At 39.1% G+C, this 14,447-nt stretch overlaps 1 protein-coding gene across 1 annotated transcript in view; it reads right to left on the bottom strand.

Annotated features, from left to right (window-relative positions):
• Window positions 1–13,993, bottom strand: part of WSCD1 (WSC domain containing 1) — a 348,299-nt gene extending 334,306 nt beyond the window's left edge. Inside the window, exon 1 of the mRNA XM_073616736.1 lies at window positions 13,607–13,993. The gene's annotated coding sequence lies outside the window, so the exon portion shown is untranslated. The remainder of the gene's footprint in view (window positions 1–13,606) is intronic.
• Between the last annotated feature and the right edge of the window lie 454 nt (window positions 13,994–14,447).

The raw sequence follows: 14,447 nt of genomic DNA, 5'->3' as shown, positions 1-14,447 counted from the left end.
ATATATATACATATATATTATATTTTTTCTGTTCTGTTTTATTGTTTTTTTATGCTATTCTTTTCTATTCTTTTCTAATCTTTTCTATTCAAATTTGATTTCATTCTATACTAAATTCTAAGTATTCAGACCCTTTGCTGTGACACTCACATATTTAACTCAGGTGCTGTCCATTTCTTATGATCATCCTTGAGATGGTTCTACACCTTCATTTGAGTCCAGCTGTGTTTGATTATACTGATTGGACTTGATTAGGAAAGCCACACACCTGTCTATTTAAGACCTTATAGCTCACAGTGCATGTCAGAGCAAATGAGAATCATGAGGTCAAAGGAACTGCCTGAAGAGCTCAGAGACAGAATTGTGGCAAGGCATAGATCTGGCCAAGGTTACAAAAAAATTCTGCTGCACTTAAGGTTCCTAAGAGCACAGTGGCCTCCATAATGCTTAAATGGAAGATGTTTGGGATGACTAGAACCCTCCTAGAGCTGGCTGTCTGGCCAAACTGATCTATCGGGGGAGAAGAGCCTTGGTGAGAGAGGTAAAGAAGAACCCAAAGATCACTGTGGCTGAGCTCCAGAGATGCAGTCGGGAGATGGGAGAAAGTTGTAGAAAGTCAACCATCACTGCAGCCCTCCACCAGTCGGGGCTTTATGGCAGAGTGGCAGGACGGAAGCCTCTCCTCAGTGCAAGACACATGAAACCCGCATGGAGTTTGCTAAAAAAAACACCTGAAGGACTCCAAGGTGGTGAGAAATATGATTCTCTGGTCTGATGAGACCAAGATAGAACTTTTTGGCCTTAATTCTAAGCGGTATGTGTGGAGAAAACTAGGCACTGCTCATCACCTGTCCCATACAGTCCCAACAGTGAAGCATGGTGGTGGCAGCATCATGCTGTGGGGGTGTTTTTCAGCTGCAGGGACAGGACGACTGGTTGCAATCGAGGGAAAGATAAATGCGGCCAAATGCAGGGATATCCTGGACGAAAATCTTCTTCAGAGTGCTCAGGACCTCAGACTGGGCCGAAGGTTTACCTTCCAACAAGACAATGACCCTAAGCACACAGCTAAGGTAACGAAGGAGTGGCTTCACAACAACTCTGTGACTGTTCTTGAATGGCCCAGCCAGAGCCCTGACTTAAACCCAATTGAGCATCTCTGGAGAGACCTAAAAATGGCTGTCCACCAACGTTTACCATCCAACCTGACAGAACTGGAGAGGATCCGCAAGCAGGAATGGCAGAGGATCCCCAAATCCAGGTGTGAAAAACTTGAAAAGACTCATGGCTGTATTAGATCAAAAGGGTGCTTCTACTAAATACTGAGCAAAGGGTCTGAATACTTAGGACCATGTGATATTTCAGTTTTTCTTTTTTAATAAATTTGCAAAAATGTCAACAATTCTGTGTTTTTCTGTCAATATGGGGTGCTGTGTGTACATTAATGAGGAAAAAAAATAACTTAAATGATTTTAGCAAATGGCTGCAATATAACAAAGAGTGAAAAATGTAAGGGGGTCTGAATACTTTCCTGAATACTTATATAATACACCTTCCAAAATATATATTATATTATTATATATATTATTGTTTTCTATGCTATTATTTTCTATTATTTTCTATCCTAATCTTTTCTATTCAAATTCGATTTCATTCAATATGAAATTCAAATTTCGGAAGATGTTTCATATATGTTTATATTTATTTATTATATATTTTTCTATTCTGTTCTATTGTTTTTCTAGTCTATACTTTTCTGTTCAAATCTTTTCTATTCGAATTCAAATTCATTCTATACGAAATTCGAACTTTAGAAGCCATCTTCCGAAATTCAAATTTTGTATAGAATGAATTTGATTTTGAATAGAAAAGATTAGAATAGAATAGAAAATAATAGAAAACGAATAGCATAGAAAAACAATAGAACAGAATAAATAAAATGATTTATTTATAATATTTTTTATAAGTCTGTTCTATTGTTTTTCTATGCTATTCTTTTCTATTCTTTTCTTTTCTATTCTATTGTAATCTTTTCTATTCGAATTCAAATTCATCCTATACGAAATTCGAATTTCGGAAGATGGCTTCAGAAGTTCGAATTTCGTATAGAATGAATTTGAATAGAAAAGATTTGAATAGAAAATAAAAGAAAAGAATAGACTAGAAAAACAATAGAACAAAATAGAATAAAATAGAATATATATTATATTTTATTCTATTGTTTTTCAAGTTTATTCTTTTCTATTATTTTCTATTCTATTCTAATCTTTTCTATTCTAATTCGATTTCATTCTATACGAAATTCTAATTCTGGAAAATGGTTATATATATAGTTTACTTTTTCCAATTCGGTCAAATTTTTTCGAATGCGGTAGAATTTTTTTCGAATTTGATAGTTTTGTAATCCGGTAGATTTTTTTTGAATTTGATCAAATTTTTCAAATTTGATCGACTTTTTTTCGAATTCGGTCAATATTTTTTCGAATTCGAAAATAATCTATTCTAATCTTTTCTATTCGAACTTCGTATAGAATGAATTCAAATTTGAATAGAAAAGATTAGAATAGAATAGAAAATAAGAAAAAAGAAAAGCAATAGAACAGAATAGAATAAAATATATATATTATATTTTATTTTATTCTGTTCTATTGTTTTTCTATCCTTTTCTATTTTAGTTTCCATTGTTTTGAATTATATTCCAATCTATTACAGGAGAGGTATTTACAGGAGATGAGTGCAGAGGGTATAACTGGATGGTATTTACAGGAGAGGAGTGCAGAGGGTATAACTGGGAGGTATTTACAGGAGAGGAGTGCAGAAGGTATAACTGGGAGGTATTTACAGGAGAGGAGAGCACAGGGTATAACTGGGAGGTATTTACAGGAGAGGAGTGCAGAGGGTATAACTGGGAGGTATTTACAGGAGAGGAATGCAGAGGGTATAACTGGGGGGTATTTACAGGAGAGGAGTGCACAGGGTATAACTGGGAGGTATTTACAGGAGAGGAGTACAGAGGGTATAACTGGGAGGTATTTACAGGAGAGGAATGCAGAGGGTATGACAAGGAGAGATTTGTTTAGGAGAGGAGTGTGGAGGGTATGCTAGTGACAGTATGTGCAGTAGAGTTGTACAAAGGATATGACAGTGGGCAGTATGTGTAATGCCCCGTACACACGGTCGGACTTTGTTCGGACATTCCGACAACAAAATCCTAGGATTTTTTCCGACGGATGTTGGCTCAAACTTGTCTTGCATACACATGGTCACACAAAGTTGTTGGAAAATCCGATCGTGCTAAATGCGGTGACGTAAAACACGTACGTCGGGACTATAAATGGGGCAGTGGCCAATAGCTTTCATCTCTTTATTTATTCTGAGCATGCGTGGCACTTTGTCAGTCGGATTTGTGTACACACGATCGGAATTTCTGGCAACGGATTTTGTTGTCGGAAAATTTTATATCCTGCTCTCAAACTTTGTGTGTCGGAAAATCCGATGGAAAATGTGTGATGGAGCCCACACACGGTCGGAATTTCCGACAACAAGGTCCTATTACGCATTTTCCGTCGGAAAATCCGACCGTGTGTATGGGGCATAAGAGAAGAGTGAAAAGGGTATGACTGTAGTCTCTATGTACAGGAGAGGATGGTGTTGGGTATGATGGGGGAAATCTGTGCAGAAGAGGATTGGGAGGGTATCACAATCAGCAGAACAGTTCATATTTTGACTCACAAAAGGTGGTTACTGATATTTACATAATTATCGACAAAATCATTAAAGGATATGGACACAGCCATACAGGTAAATGACAGGGGCTGCAAAGTGTTCTGCATAATATATTTAAGCACTCGTTAAAATAAAACTGGCTAATAGTATAGTAGAATGAAAGTCAAGCTCTTCACATAGAGGGTTTTACAGAGGAGGAATAGAGTTCAAAATCAGTATGCATTGCATACTAGCTCTTTATGAAATACTTACCATAGAATGAAGCCATGGCAGCGAGCCCGGTCACCGCTGAGGGGGCTGACATGTTCCCTCAGCGTTTCTTCTGGGTTTTCGGGGTCCGGCACTGTGGGTGGCCGGAGCCGTGATGACGTCCTTCATTGCGGCAAGTTTCGGCTCGATCCACTGGACCTTCAGAGCGCAAGCACCGCTGACGTCAGCAGCTGCAAGCAGGGTGAATATCTCCTAAACTGTGCAGGTTTAGGAGATATTCATTTTACCTACAGGTAAGACTTATTATAGGCTTACCTGTAGGTAAAAATGACCAAGCGGGGTATACAACCGCTTTAAGGGGTTAATACTTATATGCTGGGGACAGTTTACTGAGGGGTTAATGTACACAAATGTAATATTGGTCACTGAGGGGTTGATGCACAGCACATCACATACACTGCAGACAGGTCACTGTGGGCCTTATGCATTTAAGCTGGGTTTTGGTGACTGAAAGTGTATTTCCACTTTTGCAATCAAATTTGAGAAAATCTTACTATATGTTTGTTATAGCATTTTGCTTTAAAATACCTCTTTTCTTTTAGATGTGTTTCAGGAGAAGGCCTTATGACTGACCACAACATTTCTGAACAGCCAAGCTTTTACTGGCATTTTCAAAAGTTACAAAATTACAGTTTTAAGTGCAAATTTCAGTATTTTTGCTACAAATAAGCACAATATACAATTAGCAATGTGGTTTAAAGTAGATATTAAGGCAAAAAAATATATCTTATTTTATTTTTCAATACAGTAAGGAAGTAGCTCAGGGACAGGACTCAGGAGGGCAAGAAATTAGAATGGGCAGCACACACACACACACACATTAAATTGACTCTCTCAATGACACTGACAGCAGTGGGCAGCAGCACAGATAATGATGACATCTCACCAACAGGACATGTCTCCTCCTGAGTCACAGTGACAGCCTCTCCCCACACCAGGTGGTCCCTTCAGTCCACTCCAGTCCTAACAGCGCTGACTGTCCCACAGACCCACACATGAGGTTCAAGTCACTCTGCTCTGCTCCCTGGCACCATAACATTACAAGACATGCTCAGGCAACACCCCCGCCAGTGCAGCTGCTACACACTGTAGCAGGCACTCAATGGTCTCGGCCGGCTTCGGATCGGAACTGAAATATTTTTTACTGGCAAACTTTTCCTGTCACTGGCATTTACTGGCAAGAGAAAAGTGCCCGTTTTTTTTTTACTGGCTGCCAGTAAAAATACTGAAGGTTGGCAACACTGGGACAGATTGAGGTTTCTCTCAATAAAATACAATGCCCAGCCCCTAAACCTATAACCCTTTATTAGGGACCTATATCAGACCTGAAAGTGCAAATCAGCCCTTTAGCATCTGTAATGCAATAACTCCACACAATGTATAAGTCTATGAAGATAGTGAAAACACCCATTGACAAAGTCCATAGAGGTTGAACCACATGGGGCAGAGCCTACACCTTGCTAGCCAACCTGGAAAGAGTTCAGTATGTAAACAGTGGGAGCGGTGATGAGCAGAATGGCCGGTGGTATAAGCTTGTTACTGTCTATTGCCGGCTTTATGTCAAAGGGTGTCTTTGGGGGTCACATCAAGAGATAAGGCTGTGATTTTGCCTTGAGATGTGAGTATAACTTTTTATGCCCAATTAAAATTGTGGTGACAGTATTACATGATGGAAGTCTCATTTTATGGTCCAATCCATCCATTTATCCATCTGGGGTTTTATGGAGTTGTCGAGGATTGCCACTGCTTCAGAAGCTTTGTTGGTGGATGGAGAAGGAGATAAAAGTCATGTTAGCCTAATCTGTAAAAAGATAGACTGACAATTTTTGGTGAGTGCAATCCTAAATGTCTGGTGAAGGGATCATTGAAACCACCATTTATTGAAGACCCACTGGGTGTTGTCTGGGGTTAAAGTTTTTTTGTGAACTTGCTTTAGGAGTTTTCCAAACTTTTAATAACACAGTAGTTCAATGTTTTTTTATTTATGAACATTCATTTTTTTAATACAAGATCTTATGTTTTAAATATTGATTATTTGGTAGCACATTGTTTATTTTTGCGTTGGAAACGTGGCAACATTGCTTAAATTTTCTTTTTTTCTGTCTGTGCTGACATCTAGTGCTGTATTTGGGGGAGAGTGTGGTGTTTAAATCTAGTTTTCATTGATAATAAAGATCTGCCTGCACAATACAGCTAGGGTTAATTATGAAAAACACAGCTGCCTCATAAACAAAGAAAACTAGTAGGATTTTACAGTGCTAGAAGTTCAAGAAAAAGGCATGGCAAACTGGTAAGCTGCAATTTTGTATGGGAATGAGCATATGTAACAAATATAAAATAATGCTTAATCCTGGTCACCGATGAGTTAATGCACATACACTGCAGACTGGACAACAATTGGTCAATGCATATACATTGCAGAATGTTCACAATCTATTGTAAAACTGGATCTGTTTTTGGAGGGGCATCTCACTGCTGGTATAGATGCCAAGAAGTGATGCCTGTGTATATGAATACAGGGGGAAGACCAATGTGTGTGTGCTGGAGGTGGGATCTTACCAATCTGTGTGTGTACTAGGAGCAATACAGAGGAAAGACTGATGGTGTGATCTCACTGGGGACAAGTCAATCTGTGTGCCTGAAAGGTCACAGCAATATGCTGGACCACCATGGGATAGCTCAAAGGAGATCCGCAGTCTCCTGCTTTGTTCTACTTTACAGGTTGCCAAGGGTTGCTGCAATATCCCTGGGCAGCAACAGCCATGGGATTGGTGCAAAAGCGGAGCAGCTGATTGGTCAAATCGGGCGGTTAAAGCCCGCACGGAGAAGCCTATAAAAGGGACTGCTGAGGTATTCCCACTGACCGTTGGACCAGACAGCAGCGCCCATCTGCCCACCCTAACTTTGGAAAGTCACGATGTTGTCTGAATGGGGGAGTAGTCATCCAGCATTGGCTGGATGGGCACAGCTTATTTTGGTGTAAATGTATTTCAGCCAAGGTGGCTTTATATTTATTTAAATTTGTAATATTCAGTTTAGCCCCCCATGGATAACACTGTGGCCATATAATTCCACTAAATAAATATATTTAATTATGATATTGTGTTGTCTCTTTTATTCGGAGTACCTTTGTGCTGGCCCATGAGGTAGGATCTCACCGAAGTAAGAGCAGTCTGTGTGCTGGAGTTGGGGTCTCACTTTAGAAAGACCGATCTGCTGTGTGCTGGGAGGTGGGATCTCAATGGGGAAATACCAATCTGTTCACTGGAGGTGGAATCTCACTGAGAAAAGACCAGTTTGTGCGCTGGAGATTTGATATCACCAGGGAAGGACTGGGAAGAGGCAAAATCTTCAAGCGGCAAAATAACACTGAATCAGGCATTATGCTCAATTGGAAAACGAAACTGTGCTGTGAAAATGAAACTCTGGGGGTTATTTACGAAAGGAAAATCCACTTTGCACTACAAGTGCAAACTACAAGTGCAAAGTGCACTTGAAATTGCACTGAACTTTTAGCTTGCACATGATTGGATAATAAAATCAGCAGAGTTTCCCCTCATTTCAGATCTACCTCTCACATTTACAGTGACTGCACTTCCAAGTGCACTTTACACTTGTAGTTCCCACTTATAGTGCAAAGTGGATTTGCCTTTCGTAAATAACCCCCATAGCCTGCAAACTTAACAATAACCTCTGCTTAAACCACTGCTTTTACAAAGTACATTTTTTGTTTGATCCCAAACTGATTCAGTATATTGTGGCAATGTGCAAATAAGCATATCTAAGATGACAATATTTCTAATGATGATGTTAAAAAAATGTGTAGTTGCTAACTGTATATAGAAAAGCTATCTTGTGTGCCTCTGCCCCCTATAGTTCTACTGTTCCAAATGGTAAATCTATCCCTGGTCTCCACAGGGCTTAAAATTACTAAACAATCTGTATGTACACGAAAAAGGTTTTCAGTTAAAAACAAAACAATTTCTCTTTGAGCACCATTTTCCTGCAGTGCAGAGTTTCCAAAAATGAAAGTTCATTTTGATGGTCCTCCAAAAAAAATAATAAAAAAAGGATTTTCAATACAGGATTGTAATCCGTCTTGCTAATTTATGCTTTTATAGGTTCTTGAAATATGCATTATCCCCATTGGAAAATGTTCAAATGTTGCTTGTTGCTGCATGGAGCTGAAAACATTGCTGTGTTCATTAAACCATTCGGCACAACTATAGATAGTTATAGACAATTGAGTCTAAGACTGCCTCTTTGCAACAAGTCAAATCTTGATATTGCTCATTGGGGATAATAAATATTACATACATTTCTTCAGGCACTATAGAACAAGGCAAATAATAAATATTATTTTTACAATACTGACTATTTCACTGCACTATATCAACAACATCAAAATTGACAGGAAGGAATGTAACTAAATCTATTCAAAGTCACTGAAAATCACTGCCACTGAGCTAATGTGTAGCTCAGGAGTTTGAAAATTGTAACTTCCAACTGAAGCTTCTCATGCATCTGTAAAGCCTAAAACTTTGGTTATGAAGGGATATCAAATTAAAGGTGAATGTCAGGCAACTAAAGAAACTCACTATCCAGTTGTGTATTTATTTAGATGTAAATAACTGTATTTTAATACAGGTAATATTATTTAAAATCTATTTTTATAAGAACTTTCCATAAACCCCCTTACAATAAAAAGCAGGCTGAGACTAGGAGTACAAGTAGCACTTCACAGAAAACCTGTGGTTTCTCTATTCAGGGCAAAGTAACAGGTTTGCTTTTCTTTTTTTTTTTTTTTTTTTGTTTAATTTAATTACTTTTTATTGCCATTTAAACACAAATACAAAAAGAACAGAAAAATATAGTCAGGCATTTTAGCTCTTACAAAAAGAAAAAAGGGAACAATTTAAACAAACAACAAATATGTTTTAAATATTAATATCTCTGCTTATAGAGCATTGTTTTTACTTTTACCAAAACAACAAGCACAAAAACAAAAGGAAGAAAGGGGAAGGAATAGGGAAGGAGGAAAAGAGGACAAAAAAGGGGGGGGGGGGATAATGTGATGAGTTTGCTTCTTACCTCACATCCCCCCCCCCAGCATACAGGCCAAGTTACACTTTTGTGTGAGCTTTTTTAGCTGATTTTTGAGCAATTGTACACACATTTTTGATGCTTTTCAGGTTTCAGCGTTTCTTTTTAGCCAATGGAAAAGTAGATGTTAGGAGCAGGAGAGGCATAAAACGCATGCAAAAATATGCAATATGTGTTTTTTCAAAAATGCATGACTCTGTGCTAAGGAAGTTCATGTTTTGGGCTGTGAGTCACAAGCTTCAGGCGGCACAGTGCTCAGATGTGAACAGGGACCATAAAATATTATGGGTATGTAAGCATTGAAGCACTTTGGGACCTTACTTATCTTTCCTTCGCTCTGTTCAGTATTTGGAACTGAAGGAAATACATGATACTTCAGGGTATGGAGGAACATGTGATTCACTCCATGTGACAGCCCTGGGCCAATTAGTGATATCACATGAGGGGTCCATAGCCTTGCATAAACTACAACCCTGGCAACCCGTAACTTTCAAAGGATTTCCCTTTACACTTGGTAGCTGAACATAGCAGTAGGGGAGCAATGCTATGGTATGAGTGCCTGGGGTGGGTTATGTTAAAGTGATGCTGTTTCTTACATTTGCAAAGGTTCAGTATGAACAAACAAACCTCTTTGACGTTGTATAGGGCTGGCATATTGCCAAATGACTGGCAATAGGGGCTAGGATGGAATGTATTGGTAAGTATTTGCCTTCTTACCCATTCCAATGAACTTCACTGTATGCTCCCACCAATTCCTCTACTTAGTGCGCATGAGTGCTGCAGCTCCATTCATTCATAATAGTGAGCCATATTCTAGCCATCATGTGGGGTACCCATAGGAATGAAGAATGTGTGTGCTTAGTGTATGTGCACCAAGAAGAGGAACTTATAGGCATGTTCTCAGTGTGCAGTGCCAGGCAGTCATTGATGCTCACTATGGCCTGTTTCACACGGGCTTCGGCTTATATAAAAGTAGTGTGAATGGCAAGCTTTTACAAAGCATTTAAAGAGCATTTAGCAAGCTTTGTTGAAGCTTTTAAAGCAGCCTTCAGCTCCAGTTTTTAAATGCTGAACACAGATCCTAATGGGAGTGATGATCGTCACTTTAGACAAGCTGCTAGCAGGCTTCAGTACTACTTAAAGCTTATTAAAAGCCTGCTACCAGCTTACTTAAAAAGACTTATAGATAGTGGATAGATAGATAGATAGATAGATAGATAGATAGATAGATAGATAGATAGATAGATAGATAGATAGATAGATAGATAGATAACTGTCTGTCTGGTGTTCCGCATTATTAAACGCAATCAAGAGAAAAATACAACAAAAGGCAAGAAAATCTCTTTCCCAGAATCCTGTTCAGTTTTTAGTCACTGCAACATCATGAGCCACTGTTTCTTTTTCTCAGGGCGAAAAGCAAATTAATGCATATCATTATCATTTCCCATTCTGGAACTTTCCGTAAGGCAATTTCAAACTGGCACATTGAGCTCATTATATATTGGTAACATATTTCTTCTGCTATAATTCATTTTTGCCAAATCATTTTTTATATATACAGTATAAGAAGGTTAATTTACAGTCTTGCCCAGAACCAATAAATCAAAATATGCACGTAATAGAGGGATTAAACATGATTTAGAAGAACACTTTAATGGATGCCCTTTTTTGTTAGTCAATGTTTTTCTCAAGTTATAGAGTTTTGCCCTGGTCTTTTAGCAAGAACAGTGATTAAGTCTTTAAAATATACTAAGAAGGTATGCAATTAATCTGGAGGAAAAGAATAGAGCTGTTGCCCTTAACAGATTGCAACAGTAAGATTTCTAGGGCAGGCTCCAAATAAAAGTAAGCACGTGACTGGCTACTAGAGGCAACACCTCCAATTATTTAGCCAATTCTCTATTTTCTTCTTCTTTTTTTTTTTTTTTTGTTGCTGATACAAATAAATGAAGAAATGATACAATCATCCCTAAATTAAAAGTGATCTAAAACATTTTTTTAAATCTCAAAGCTAGAAATAATGTAAAAACTCACATAGGAGAACAACCAGTAAACAAATTAATTTAAAATGCTGACAATGAAAAGGTCTGGTTGACACATGATGTACATTTAAAGAGTTAAAACCATTGAATGCTATAATCCATTCAATGTTATTATAAAGCTCTTCCCGCCCCCTGGGCTCCTTAAAGACACAGAGAGCTGCCACAGAACAAGTGTTAGCAATCGAGCAACATTTATTCCCGGTGGAACATAAAAGAGACGCATTTAACCAATTTCTTTTCTTTTTTTTTCCCCCAAGTCGATTTTATTTTCACAGTGTGTTCATGATCTGCTATTACAATTTGCATTCTTTTTGTATAGTGTCAGTGGCATAACATATGCACCACATATATCCATAATAAACAGCCACACATTCGAAACCTGGGAATACTTCAAGGTATTGAGTGCACTGGAAGGGAATAGTAAATAAAAAGGAGCTAACTGTGCCTGCCAGTGAGTGGGAAGAACTGGCATACTCCTAATGACAGTGACGTTTTTGAGTCTGAATACAATTACTGTACAATGTGTCATTAGCTCATTCAACAGGGAAACAGAGTACAGGAGTACTCTCCAGTGACAGAATACACTGAACTTTGGAGACTCCTTTAATTCACATTCACAGGACAGTATAAATATGAATGCTACCCAATAGAGCATTTGTGTTTACAGAACAGAGTTATGACAAATTCGTTTTCCCATTTACAAAATATATACAGGGGAGAGAGAGGGGGAGACAAACAAAGAGGGGTGAGAAAGAGAGGGGAGAGGGGAGGGAGAAAGCAAGAAAGAGTTGAGGGAGAGAAAGAGAATGAGAGAGAGAGAGAGAGGAGGGGTAGATAAAGAGAAATGGGGAGGAGGGAAGAGAGAGTGGAAGTGAATAAAAGAAGGATTGGGAACAGTGAAAGAGAGAGAGAGAGAGAGAGAGAGAGAGAGAGAGAGAGAGAGAGAGTGGGGACTAGAGAGAGGATAGAGAGAGAGAGAGAGAGAGAGAGAGAGAGAGAATAGAGAGAGAGAGAGAGAGAACGAACAGAGAGAGACAGAAGAATATATAGAGAGAAGAGAATGGCGAGAAAGAGAGAGGGAATAGAGAGAGAGAAGAAAGAGAGAGAGAAAGAAATGGGGAGGAGGGAAGGGAGAGTGGAAGTGAATAAAAGGAGGATGGGGAAAAGTGAAAGAGAGATAGAGTGGGGACGATATAGAAATAGAGAGAGAGAGAGAGAGAGAGAGAGAGAGAGAGAGAGAGAGAGAGAGAGAGAGAGAGAGAGAGAGAGAATATAGAGAATATAGAGAGAGAATATAGAGAGATAGGGAGAGAAGAAAGAGAGAGAGCATATAGAATGAATAGAGAGAGGGAGAGAGAGAATAGAGAGGGAGAAAGAGAAGAGAAAGAGAGAGAGAGAGAATAGAGAGAGACAAAAGAATATATAGAGAGAGAAGAGAATGGAGAGAAAGAGAGAGAGAATAGAGATAGAAGAGAATAGAGAGAGAGAAGAGAATAGAGAGATAGAAGAGAATAGAGAGAGAGAAGAGAATAGAGAGAGAGAGAGAAGAGAGAAAGAGAGAGGGGGGGGGAGACGGAGAGAGAGAAGAAAGAAAGAAAGAAAGAAAGAAAGAAAGAAAGAAAGAAAGAAAGAAAGAAAGAAAGAAAGAAAGAAAGAAAGAAAGAAAGAAAGATTCAGAATACTCTATTAATCATAAAGGGAAATTAGGAGAGATAGAGAGGTGGGAGAGAAACAGAATCACACAAGAAAATACTAACAGATGCCTTCATACTCCATACTCTATGCATATATACTCAAAGACAAGCAATATATACACCATCCCATGGCACCCAAGCTATAATCATCTCCTAACTGATAAGTGACTGGTTAAGAAGAGTTATCACTCTTTGCAGTGCCCTGTGTTCTGCCACTGTGTCTGCTTTTCTATACATCCAGTATAGAATTCATTAGTGTCATTTTGCTATTGTTCACAGAGCCCACCTCCCATAAAAATTCAACATTGGAATGGAAGCCCCACCAAGTTTAACTATGATTCCAATCTGCCATGCAGGGGATGATACAAATAAATGTTCCAAGTTCCACATTGTGAACCAGCAACTTTCCTCCCTTGTTGTCCTCAGGACCAGACGACCAAGACTCATCTAATGATCTGCTGCCATCAGCACAGATGATGGACAGGGTGTTAATGGACAGCTCCTGGCACCTTTCAGTCCAGCATATAACTATGACAAGTGCAGAATAAAACACATAAAAATGAATAGGAGTTCATGTCCTAACCCCCTCCATGTCCATAATAAAACTAAGCACGAAGCAACAAGATTCCAAAGTGTGCAAGAGCCATGCTGGACCCCCATCCCTATCAGCTCCATCATCCCCCGAATCGCAGCAGCAACAGCCTGATGCATCGCCTGTAAGTTCCCCGATAAGATGACATCTGTACTAGCACAGAGCTGGGAGCAACTTACCTGTCATCAACAGGAGGGGGAGAAAAGTCAGAGCTGAGCATTGCCATAGGTTAGTAGAAATGAGAGCATAGATCCAATAGTCGGGGGAATGTGATGAGAGCCGGCGATGTCCAGCTTTGCAGAGCTCCAATGGAAGCGCACAGCTCCCTGCCTGCATGCATTCTGTGTGTCTCACTACCTCCAGCTGTTTATATCAGTAACTAACCGAGCAGCAAGCTAGAAGCCTAAGTCCGCACATGCTCAGTGCTGCCCTTCACTGCTGTCATAGACAACTGCGGGGTCCTAGCGACTACTGCTGACCACAGCAAGAAGGTGCTCAGGAGGATGGCACAAGCTCCAAGCCAGCTGTGCCCCAGCTGTGCCCCTCCCCAGCTGCACCTGTGCCCTGGCTCAGCATCCCTCACCCCTTCCACTACACATTATCTACTTCTGGAGGGAGGATGTGCCAAATTTCCTCTTCTTCCTCCTTGTATAGGGAACTGAGCAATGTAATTAAGAGCTTCCTTCACTATATCAGATAGAGAGCAGGGGGTTATGGCACTGGTAATGCAGTCAAGTCCCTAGGAGTGTCATTAGCTATAATTAGCTGGTAATTATTTTTCTATTCATTATCTTCATAATTATAATTACCCTGTAATCAACAACTCTGCTTCCTTAAAATTGCAGGGAAGATGATCAAATGCATCAAGCATATATCTCTTAAAGAAAAAAAAATCATTTGCATGAGCTAAACATAATCATCTGTAAATTGAAGGCTCAGAAATTAAAGCCATAATAAACCCAGAGGCAAATATTTAGTTATTTATTTTTGTATTTTTTTTGTATATATTTTTTATAAATG

The sequence above is a fragment of the Aquarana catesbeiana genome, linkage group LG02 (assembly GCF_042186555.1).
Source record: "Aquarana catesbeiana isolate 2022-GZ linkage group LG02, ASM4218655v1, whole genome shotgun sequence".
Taxonomy (NCBI): Eukaryota; Metazoa; Chordata; class Amphibia; order Anura; family Ranidae; genus Aquarana; species Aquarana catesbeiana.
This window is presented reverse-complemented; position numbering and strand designations above follow the sequence as displayed.